Source organism: Orycteropus afer, unplaced genomic scaffold (assembly GCF_000298275.1).
Source record: "Orycteropus afer afer isolate SDZICR_OR568_19922 unplaced genomic scaffold, OryAfe1.0 scaffold00002, whole genome shotgun sequence".
Classification (NCBI taxonomy): Eukaryota; Metazoa; Chordata; class Mammalia; order Tubulidentata; family Orycteropodidae; genus Orycteropus; species Orycteropus afer.
Genome location: NW_006921589.1, coordinates 11714056 through 11726380, shown reverse-complemented (window position 1 = coordinate 11726380; position 12325 = coordinate 11714056). Strand labels below are relative to the sequence as shown.

General features: G+C 52.0%; 1 protein-coding gene across 1 annotated transcript in view; it reads left to right on the top strand.

Annotated features, from left to right (window-relative positions):
- Positions 1-12325, top strand: part of PNKD (PNKD metallo-beta-lactamase domain containing) — a 75794-nt gene that overhangs the window by 11764 nt on the left and 51705 nt on the right. The gene's annotated exons all lie outside the window — the stretch shown is intronic.

Sequence of the window (12325 nt, the reverse complement as noted above, 5' to 3'; positions counted from 1 at the left end):
CCAGGGGACTGGAGGACCAGTGGACCAGGGCAGGCTGAGTCAGGAGAAGCCTGAAAGGCCTGGGTGAGTGGGTACCCAAGGCTGGCCGCTGGGGGCTGGGAGCTGTGCAAACAGGCAAGCCTGAGACAGGACTTTCTGGTTTCTTCAAATAACAGCTGTGACACATCAGACAGACGTGTGGCAGTGTGTGCGGCTGCGACTGCTCTCTTTACTGTTGATAGTGTGTGCAGGGCCCCAAGGCCCCCTAAGAGAGGGAGACACACTCTCCAGAGAACCCCAAGGTCTGGAGCCTTTGTGAATCCCACCTGTCTTTTCCGCAGGGGTAGTGGCTGATGGGAAGGCGAGAGAGCTGAAGGGTCCTGCACAAAGGCAAGTTAGCACTTTCTCTGCAGTAGGAAGATTGCACAGCCAGGGAAGGGCCATGGAAGCAGGAAGAGGGCACCCCGGAAACAGAGCTACAAGGGACCTCGAGGTGGGGTAGCCTCCAACGCTCACCCTAGATGGAGGAGTAGGCCCAAACAATATAATCCCCTGGAACACAGAACTCACAGGCTAGTGGCATAAACAGAATGGAGGGCTTCAGGGTCCTGGGGGGGTGTCCCCTATGCTGTTCTTTATGCCGCTTCTGCCAAATGAATGTCCTTTAAGCCTGGTGTCCCTCTGAGGTGGTAGAGATGGAGGTCCAGGAATGGCTCAGAATGCTGTCCCCTGAAGGCCCCTGAGCCCTGGGAGGGAAGAGCCCTGACAGAGTCTAAGCACCTTGACGGGTCCACCACCCCCCCCCGAGTACTTCCCAAGACTCAGGCCTTCAGCACCCCACAGGGAGGAGGCACCCCCAAATCCAGGTCAGCAGGCACCCTCAGAGCCTCTACTGGAAGGAAGCGAGAACTGGCTTCTCTTTGTAGGGCACCCTCAGAGCTGGGTAGTTGCAGGGGGGTCAGATACAGGATGGTCTTATCTCTTCTCTCCTTTCTCATGGCAACTGGGAGAACCAGAGAAGGAAGGGCGCAGGGAGCTGGGGGAGTCAGGTAACAGGCCAGGTCTCTAAGTGGGTTATTTTGAGGACAGCTTTTCTCTATCTCCCCTGAGTAAATGGGCCAGAGCCAAAGCTGGCATGTGCTGGGTCAGAAATAAAGGCCTTCCTGACAGCGAGGGGTGTGGGGCAGCAAACCAGGGCCTCAAAAGAGGGTAGTGGTAAAGGTCCCTCCTAGGGTACCAGCCAGCCAGGAGCTGAGCCAGCCAACCCTGAGAACTCCAGGCACAAAAGAGAACATGGAGAAGGCTAAGATTTCTAGTGCTGTGAGTTTAAGAAACAGAGATATTAACTGCTTTGGAAAATGTTTTTGGAAAAAAGCTATAACTAGTTATAATTTGTGAACTGCTTTAACAGAATTAAAAAAGAAAAGTGAGCTGCCCTCCCTGGAGTAAGAGGCTCCTCCTCCCCACACCCTCCTATCCCTTCCCCACTGAAAACCACCTCTTCCTCCACAAAGAGAACAGCATCCTCTTTGGATGGAGGAAGGGGCACAGGGCAGGTCACCTGTGGAGCAGGGTTATCTGTCATTATTGCCATCATCTCAGCACCCCAGGCCCATGTGACATCCACCATCAGGGTGGTGGTACCCAGGTGGCTGGCTGAACACAGCCCAAGAGGCACTGGCAGGAAAGGCCTAGAGTTGGAAGTGAAGCCACCAAAAATGGCATGACCATGACTGGGTCATCCCTGCCTCAGGTGGCAGCTCTGTGAACTGAGGTAGGTGGGCCAGATGATTGCTGAGCTCACTGCCAGCTCTGACACACTGTGATCCTGGGAATTATCTGAGCGACCAGCTCTGTGGGCCAGCCCTTTGCCCAGCCAGACGCCTGCCCCACCCTCCCTCCTCTAAGCTAAGCAGGGTAAACAAGTCCCTACCCAGACCAGAGGGGCTGCAGCCATGGTCAAGGGTGACACACAGAGAAAGGTCTGAAAGGTCATGCTGGGATGAGCCACCAGGACTCCAGGGTTCGGGTCCAGCTCAGCAGGCTACTGACTCACAGACTCCCCCGTCCTCTCCCTCACCCCTCTCCTCTCACTCTGGGTTTCTGAGGAACTCACCAGTAACCTGGCCTCAGCCCCCAGCCCATCCTATCAGAGCACCACAGACCACCTCACCTTCCTATGCCTCAGTTTCTTCGCCTGAAAAGTGGGTTTAATGCTAATAAAAGTATCCTCCACGGGTTGTTGTAAAAAATGAGAATATACAGAACCCAACCCCTGATAAACAGTGAATGTTAGCTATTTTTAGTTCCTGTTTCATTAAATCCTTACAATAGCACCGGACATACTCTTATTATTATACCCACTTGCAAATGAAGGAATTGAGGCTCAGAAGGAATTAGGTAACTCACTCAAGGTTCCCTAGCTAGGGTGTGATGGAGTCAAGACTTGATGGCCACAACCAACTCTTAATCACTCTGCTCTAATCCCTCATGGACACCCTGCCTGTCCTAACTTCTCATCACTTCTACCATGGCTTGCTGTCAGACCCTGTAATGACAAACCACAGGGTTGATGACAGAAGATTTACACAGAAGTGGATGCCAAGTGAAGCCCAGCCCTCCCACCTTCCACCATTCCTCAACCATCCAATCGCCACAAGGAGAAAGAGGTGGTTCAGGGCTGCTGTGAGTTGCCATGGAGTCGATTCTGACTCATGGTGATTCCTGTGTGAAGAGGAGAACTGCTCCATAGGGTTTTCAAGGCTGTGACCTTTCAGAAGCAGGTTGCCAGGCCTGTCTCCCAAAACTAGCAGTCTAGGGCCTAACCGTCTAAGCCACAAAGGCACTTTGGTCCCGAGCTAGAGCCATGAATGGCACAGGTGAAAGGAAACACAGTCATCTAAGGCAGCTAGTCCCCTCACTACCAGCCAGCTAAGTGCAGTGCAGGCAGGTGACCTGTCCTGGGACAGGAAAAGTAGAGAGACTCCTGGTGTTGAGGCCAGTCAGGAGAGGTGCTAAAGTCACCCTCACGTCTAAACAATGCCAGGAAAAACACTGCCAGACCGGCAGGAACCTGGGGGCCTGGGGTCAGCTCTGCCTCAGCAGCTTCGGAGCCTGCTCCCTGGCTCCTGCCCGACCTATGTGAGGGCCCTGGCCACGTCCACATCACTCAGGCCTCGCCTAGGGATGAGGCTGGAGGCTGGCATCTGCCAAGCTTGGAGGGAAAGGGGGACATGGGCAGTATTTACTCTCCTAGCTATGACTGAAGGCAAGAGCCAGAGAAGACTGGAGAGGAGAGAGAGGGAGGAGGGCAGGAAGAAGACCAAAGCCAGAGTGAGGATGATGCCCAAGAGTAGAAAGCAGGTCGTCTGGACTCTGCTGGGAAGTATCGAGGGGCTGACAGTCTCCAGAAGCTAAAAGGACTTTCCCACCGGAAGCCTACATTTTCCTAAATACAACAGGCGTCCCGCTTCTGTTGGAACAAACTCTAGTTAAGGGAACAAACACGCTGGGTCTGCAGGCAGCTAGGATCCCTAGCACATTCTTCCTCACAGTGGCTGTTACAGAAGCATTGGGACTCTGCCCCGTCCTCGCCACGTGATCTAAGTTTGTCCTCCCTCTCTCGCTCACTCGCGCGCTCTCTCTCTCTCTCACACACACACCCTAGACCACACCAGGAAGATGCCAGGGTCCCAAGGCCCAACCTGGGATGACCACAGCAGTGGCTGGGCTCCAACAGCAGGACCTGTAGACAGACCTGTTGGAGTCTGCAGATGCAGAGTGAGGAAGGGATCCCCTTACCCTGGAGCCACCTAAGTAGGTCAGTAGGGTGACCATGCCCCCAGCCTGCTGAGGCCCAGGCTCAGGCATCTGAAGGGTTAAAGCTCTGGGATCTGCAGAAAGCTGGCCTGAGCTGCTGGGGTTACAGCAAAGGGTGTGTGTTAGAGGGAGGGACAGAGAGGAGGAGCTGACTAGTCCAGGCCTCCTGCCCGCCTGCCTGCCAGGAACGGATGCCCAGAGCCAGAATGGAAAGAACAGCTCAGAGTGTGCATCGCAGGGAACCCCACCCAGCGGGCACTGAGCATGGCCCCGGCCTTCTGTGTTCAGGGCTCTGACAAGCTCCTGTCTTCCCTTTTCCTCACCCTATGCCCTAGCTCTTCAAGTCCTCCTGCCCCACCCCCCAGCACATAGCCCTAAGGGCAGAGGAGGAAAACCGTACACTCAGGATGTCTGGGTAAGTCACAAACCTGATGCAAGCAAGGGCCAAAAAAAACCCCACTGCCATCGAGTCGATTCTGAGTCATAGTGATCCCCACTGGGTTTCCAAGGCAGTAACTCGTTACAGAAGTAGATTGTCCCATCTTCCTTCCATGGAATGGCTGGTGGGTTTGAACCGCCAACCTTCTGGTTAGCAGTCAAATGCCTTAGGCACTGAACCACCAAGGGGCCTTAACATCCTGTAACAACTTAAGTCTTGTGTCACCATGGCCTCTGGGGTTAAGAGGATGGTGCCAACCTAGATACTGAAGTATCAGTGGGAATGCACTTGAGAAATCCTAGTCACATTAGACAAGGCAACCCCAAGGCTGAGAAGGTTCCTGCCCAGGGCCATGACAGAACCCCCATCCTGGTCAGGGTTTAGAGCTTCCCTTCCCAGCCCTGCCACTGAGTGTCAGCGCCCTGCCCACTGTGTCAGACTAATGACCCAAGCACACACACCCAAGGAGAAGCCAGGACAAGCCTCCCATGCCCCCATTCCCCCAGGTGCTTCCTGCTCAGAAACAGATCAGGCTGCCTACCAGCTATGCTCTCCCCCAGCTGTAAGCCATCTCATCCAGTCCTGTCTCCAGGCAGAGTAACCACTCTCCAGACCCAGAGCCAGACAGGCGTGCCTCCAGGGAAGGCTGGGTGGCTCTGGACAGCACGTGTGTAACAGAGCAGGCGGGTGCAGAGACCCCAACCGACCCAGAGTCAGGACAGCTTGGGCGTGCAGATAAGGAAAGAGGGAGCCCTTAACAGGGGCCAGGTGCCGCTTCTGAAGCATAGCTCTTATGCACCACCCTCTGTGTTTCATCCCCCCCTCCCCCGCTGTCTTTGCAGTTGAACTTTAAGATGGGGGTGGGGGGGCAGTGGAATGTGAGAGATAATTAACCACCCAGGATGGAGAATGGAGACCACCCTACCCTGTAGGTGGGCAGGGAAGGAAGGGAACGCATATTTACTTTGTACTCAGCAGCAGGTACCTTATTGTTAGTTACCTTCCAGTCAATTCTGACTCATAACCCATGTATGCAGGGTGGATCTGCTGCACAGGGTTTTCAAGGGTTTTATTGTTGGAAGCACATCAGCAGGCCTGTCTTCAAAGGCCCCACTGGCTGGCTTTGAACCACTAACCTTTCGACTAGTAGTCTGATGCACATCTAATCCTCACAGCAGCTTATATTACGACCCCCATTCTGCAGATGAGAAAACTGAAATTCAGAGAAAAATGGATCTAAGGTCCCACAGCAGGCAAACAGAAGAGAAGGGATTTGAACACAGATCTGCAGTCTGATTTTTGATCCATGCCCTTTCCTTGTACACCTGGCTGGAGCAAAAGTCCCTGAAGCAGCCCCACCAGTGAACAGGCCAGCATGTGGGGTTGGGGGGAGGTTGTGAAGATCAAAAACGGCAGGAAGACACTGAGCGAGTTTGCTGTTGGACACCAATTCCTTTTGCCTATTGCAAAGTTGATCCTATGCTAAAGCCCTGGGTCAGGAGGCAGGGACCTGAGTTCTGCTCTGGCTCTAGTCCTATCTGTGTGTGTGAGTCAGGTAACCCACTTCACATCTCGAAACTCCGTTTTCTCATCTGTGAAGCAAGCACCCTAAATGGACACCAAAGTCCATTCCAACTCTGACAGTCTCTGATTCTGAGTGAATCACCTGCTTCCCAAAGAAGCTACACTAGGGAGTCTACTGATACAAAGCTGGTCCAGGGGAAGGCTGCATGAGTCTGGTATGGGTATGGCCATACTCTTTCCCTCCCATGTCCCATTACCATCGAGTCAATTCCGACTCACAGCAACCCTATAAAAAAACTAAACTGCCTCTTAGGGTTTCCAAGGCTATAATATTTACAGAAGCAGACTACCTCATCTTTCTCCCACAGAGTGGCTGGTAGGTTCAAACTGCTGACCCTCCAGTTGGCAGCTGAGCACTTACCCACTGCACCACTAGGGCTCCTCTCCTCCCATAACCCACTACCATCGAGTTGATTCTGACTCACAGTGACATTGGATTTCCAAGGCAGTAAATCTTCATGGCAATAGACTGCCCAGGCTTCCTTCTGCGGAGTGTCTGGTGGGTTTGAACCGCCAACCTTCTGGTTAACAGTCAAATGCCTTAGACACTGTGCCACCAGAGCTCCTCTCTCCTCCCATAGTGTTCCCGTAATTCTCTCTGGATCCTAAGACTAGCTTCTCTTGGGCACTCACTCACCTACAGCCCACAGAGAAACAGCAGACACTAGAAAGGAAAGAACATTAGGCAGGAAGCCAAGAGACCCAAGTTCAGGTTCTAACTTGGCCAGTAACTGCTATGGGAACCCAGACGCAGGACACACTCAGCTTCCTCTCCTCCATCTGGGAATGAGGGCTAACTGAGCTTGGTGGGGGAGAGGAGAAGGGGTTAATTCACCCAGAACTAAAGAGTAGAGCTCCAGAATCCTCTAGGCATTTCCCAAACTGTGGTCTAAGGGATGCTGCCCCAGGGAGATGCTGATGGGTGAGTTCTGAAAACAGGCGTCTGAGAAGCAATGTTGCAACCCACATCCCCTTCTTGGAAAGTCACAAGGCACAATGACATATATATTCAGCCTCCGAGAAGTCCAGCAATAAGTAAACCTGGTTAACTGTATTTAACCCAGTGTTGCTTCAAACTTCCTTAAGCCTGAAACACTTTTTATCAAGTCACACCTATTAATGATGCGGAGGGGAGGAGGGGATGCTGCTACAAGCCACCTTTGTTTTACAAAGACCCAGCCTGAGAATGATTCTAGTCTTAACACTTATCTTAAAACCTCTAATCTTAACCTAGCCCCTCAGAACCATCATATGAAGTACCAGGCATATCCCTGCTCCCCTACATAAAATTCCAGACAGCTGTTGCTGTAACACCACAGTGGGATTTACTGTCAAGGGTTAGGAGACATCTCCAACTAACATAGAACCAGAATGCCAGCATCCCTAACATCGCCTCTGTGTGACTGAAAAAAGGTACAGATCTCATTCTGTACAACAGTAAGGGCTCCTTACTGTCTTCCTCCCTGACCAGTGGACTGGGTGCTCTCTAGGTACCCAGCGCTGTGACAGGTGAACTTCTGGATATTTCTACTTCAAAACAAGGTCCAGGTTTTGGCCTAGAGTCCCAGCATCTTAGGGCTGAAAGATTCTGTCAAAGTCATCCCCCTCCACAGCATTCCCCACAGAATGCCCACGTCACATGAGTGACGATATGGTTACCTACATTGTTAGCAGAGGTCTCCCCAGTGACATGTATAGGCTTCCATTCTCTGGCCCTGAAGCATGAGTGTCCCTTCTCTGTGGCTTCTGGGCTGGGAGCTTCTGCTCCTTCTGAAGGGCCAGATGGGAAGTCTTGGGGATGGACATGCCCTGAGACAGACAGCTTCTGGCTGAGGTCATTCCCAAGGAAGGTGACTAAGTCGAGGTGTCACTACCCCGGCTCATGACATGAGGCTTTCCCTACACTTACGGTATAACCCGTCATTACCTCCCTGACATGCCCACTTTTACAAGTGAGGCCCTGAAGTCATGGCACAAGAAGCCAGAAGAAGCCAAAGCCCTTGACACCGGTACCAGCCACGTCTTTCCAAGTTATACCCTGGGACTTTGTCTGGGTCCTCATGACTGGAGACAGGGAGCGCAGGCAGGTGAAGGAGGATGGTGCCCCCTTTGCCCCAGATCAAGCAGCCCCTAGGAAACACCTGGCACCCCTGCCACTACTGGCCAGGCCAAAGGCGCCAGCTTTGAAACCAAAGCTCACCAATGAGATGAATATTTCAGAGCCACAGAGAACTGGACACCCGAGGGACCTGAGGCTCCAGCTCTGACCTTGGCCCCCAGGCTGACCCCCTGCTTAGATCCCATGTCCAGGATTCCCAGGCAGGACTCTGACCCCCTGGATCCCCCTCAGAGCCACAACGGAGTGAGAGAGGACAGAGACCCCGCAGGATAGGAAATGATGAAGAACAAGATCAGGCCCAACACTCTTCAACAGCCTTCTACTTCTTCTCCCACCCTTCCCCTCTGGCTCCTTCCCCCATGGTCTCCGTTTGCTTTCGCTTTCCTATTCCTGTTTCAGGAGCTCTGGTGGCGTAGTGCCTAAGGCATTTGACTGCTAACCAGTAGGCTGGCAGTTCAAACTCACCAGCCATTCCTCGGAAGGAAGGTTGAGCAATCTACTTCCCTAGAGAAACCTTCTCGGAAACTCAAGGAGGGGTCGCGTTGAGTCGGATCCGACTCGATGTTAGAAAGAGAGAGTGAGTGAGTGAGCGGGTGAGTATTCCCGTTTTGGATTTACTCTGACCCAGAGACCACATTCAGCAGCTTTTTAAACTAGCCCAGGGGGCAATGGCTGGAAGCAGGGCCGGCTGAGGCAAGGTCATGGTAGCAGGGGCGGCCACTGACCCGCGCTCAAGGGCCTGGTGTGTCCCCTGGCTTCCACCTTAGCGCCGGGCTAGGCCCTTCCCGACTCATACTCAGTCACCTGTTTACAGCAAGGCGGGCACCGAGCTCGGTACCAGGCCCTGTGCTGCCTCCCCTCCTCCTCCTCCCACCAGCTGAGGCCCATGACAGTCCTCATCCCACACCCGGCTGGTCACTCGGGGGTTGGGCGTGGACACGCCCTGCGGCAGGCCGCTCGCGTCCGAAAGAGGGGGGCATGAGAACACCCCAAACTCTGGCCCGCGCACAACCGCTCCCCAGGCTATACAGGCACCACATGCCCAATGCGCACAGGGCAAGCGAAACTCCAACAGTGCTGGAAGAGTCCCATTCCGACGCCGATTCCAGGGGCCGGAGCGGACCGGCCGAGACGAACTCCCGGAGCGGATCGTGCACTCCGGCAAAGTTTGGTGGCCCGGACCTGGCGCCACACCGGCCCCGCCGGCCCGCAGGCCCCAACCCCCGGCGGCTCCAGCCCCTTGGCTTACCTGGGCCGCTCCCGACCGTGCGTTCCGGGCCTTCGGGTGTCTCGAGTCCGGCTCGGGCTGGGATGGGCTAGGCTGGGCTGGGCTCCGGCTCCGCACCCCGCCCCGTCCTCTTGCGCCGGCCGCGCGGGCGGAGCCGCCCCTTGGGGCGGGGCCTCGGGGAGCCGCCAGGGGGCGCTGGAAGGCAGCCTGGAGGACGCCGGGGGTCCGCCCACGTCCCACCCGCTTGACTCGGCAGCCGCGCGCTTCCGGTGACCTGGTCCGCGTTTTACTAATAGCGTTGGTGGCAGTTTTCGGAGTTGGAAGGCAATACAGGATCCTGATAGAACTTCAGGGAACAACTGCTCTTCACTCCCAAATCCCAACGGGAAGCACTTGGAGCAGTGCTCCTTTGCCTACGTGTCTTGGACTTGTTTTTCTAGAGTGAGGGCGTACTGTATGTTTCGTTTATTGCTGCGTTTTACTTAACATTTTATCAAGAGCAATTTTGGCCACTAAATGTTCTTTAAATGCATACTTTTAATGCTTCAAGATATCGAAAAGCTATGCTCTGATTTTTTAAACCAGTTTCCTACTGAAGGACGTTTATGTTATTTCCTACTTTTCATTATAAATCCAGTGATGAACACCCTTTCCACTTCTGTGCTTTGAAACGAAATCCACTTCTCAAGTTTAAAACTTCCAACGTCCAGGAAGAAAGATGGCACTTAGAACCTCTGTCTTTGGGAAATAGAGTATTTCCTTCTTGAAATTACTTGAACCAGGAAAACAAGTGCTAAAGTGAAAAGTCCTAAACTGAAAATAGACTACCCGCCACGGAAACCCAAGGAGGGGTCGCTATGAGTTGGGTCCGACTGGACCAAACAACAACAACAACACAATAACCCCGCCCCTACCCCCCCAAAGAAAGCCAAACCTATTGCTGTGTCGGGTCGATTCTGACTCAGCCATCCTACAGAACAAAATAGAATTGCCCTATAGAGTTTCCAAGGCTGTAAATCTTTACAGGCGCATATGGCCACACTTTTCTTCTGTGCGGCAGCTGGTAGGTTCAAACTGCCAACCTTCTGGTTAGCAGCTGAGCTGCTTAACCACTGCACCATCAGGGCTCCTGGATTACTAATATTAATGCACAAACTTGGTCTGGGGACTTTGCATCCATGTCTCAACCCTAACAGCCACCCATATTATAATTCCATCTTACGGGTGAGGAAGGGGCTCTGGTAGCACAGCGCCTAAAGCATCTGACTACTAACCAGAAGGTTGGCAATTCAAACCCACCACCCACTCCACAGAAGCGAGACTGGGCAATCTACTTCTGTAAAGATTTACTGACTTGGAAGCCCAATGGGGTCACTCTGAGTCAGTCAACTTGATGGCGGTGGGTTTTGTTTTTGTTTTTACAGATGAGGAAACAAGTCCAGGGAAGTTTTGAAATGTCACCTGAGTTTGCTTCCCAACCCAAAACCCAACCCACTGCCATCAAGTCAATTCTGACTCATAGCAACCCTATAGGACAGAGTAGAACTGCCCCATAGGGCTTCTAAGTCTGTAAATCTTTCTGAAAGCAGACTGTCATACCTTTCCCTCATGGAGTGCTGGCAGGTTCCAACCACTAACCTTGTTGTTAGTGTCACTGTGCCACCAGGACTCCCTTGTGTGGTTCCAAAGTCTATGTTCTTTCCATGATGCCAAAGCTGTTCTAGATGAGCAGGCTTAAAGAGCTTATCTCGTGCTAATAGCTACCAATCTGCACCCCCACTAAAGGTAAAGGCCTTTCACAGCCTGTCGCCACTTCCGTTTTGAGCGGGCAGGGGTTGACTTGACAAAACACAGCTTGAAATGTACACAGCTAGACAATTCAGACCACCTGAGCCCCTCCTGAGTCCCAAGCCCATCACCAGGCATTTTCACTTACTTTGGTATCTGTAGTGGCCACATCCAGCTCTTTTATGGAGCAAGATTTATGAAGGCAGGGCCTGGGGACTTATCTGGAAGCTATTTTGCATGGTAAGCATAAGTGAAACCAGTGTACTTACTACTAAGCATAGTAAGTAAAGTTTTCACTTAGATTGTGTATTTCAGGTCAGTTCAAATAGAGACTATAAAATTGCATTTCCCTCACACTCTAAATATGTTTACTTAGATAGATAGAGTTTAAGTAGGAGTTACTTAGGGGGACTAGTGGACATTATGGAAGGGTAACTCCCCCCGTCAGTCCAATCCAGAGGCAGATAACTTAATAAGAAAGGGAAGTGTAGGCTTACTTGTGCACTCATCTGTAGTCAACAGTTGCACATGATTCTCACTACATCACTACACTATTCACAGTGTAACCATTCACTGCAGATGAGTTAGTAAGCACAAGTAAGCCTTGCTTATCTTGTTTACTGGGTACTCTGTCCATCCCTGTCCAAACTCACTGCCATCAAATCGATTCCAACTCATAGTGACGCCCATTGTGTTTCCAAGGCTATAAATCTTTCCAGAAGCAGACTGCCCCATCTTTCTTTCACGGAGCAGCTGGTGGGTTCAAACCACCAACCTTTTGGTTAGCAGCCAGATGCCTTCACCACAACACCACCAGTCCCTGTCAGGGATTGTAAATTTGAAAAGAGGCTTTGGTTCTGCAAGAAGGTGCTGTGGGGGTGAGAGGGAGACAATGCCAGCCATACCTAGAAGTAGAATCTTTGATGTGGTGAAAAAATACAAAAGCATTCACTAAAGTTTAGTAAGTACCTTACCTTGTTTATTGGGTAATTCGACACTAATATATTCATTGTCCCATGTAATAATTGATAATAATAATAATAATAGCTCACTGCCATCAAGTTGATTCCAACTCATAGCAACTCCAATTGGGTTTCCAAGGCTGTAAATCTTTACAGAAGTAGATCACACCATCTTCCTTCCATGGAGCAGCTGGTGGGTTTGAACTGCTGGCCTTCTGGTTAGCAGCCAGATGCCTTATCCACTACACCACCAGAGCTCCTTATTTGAGAATAATTTTGGGTATTATTTGAGAATACTTATACTAAAAAAAAAGGAGTTCTGGTAGCATAGTGCCTAAGGCATTTGACTGCTAACCAGAAGGCTGGCGGTTCAAACCCACCAGCCACTCCTCGGAAGGAAGGTTGGG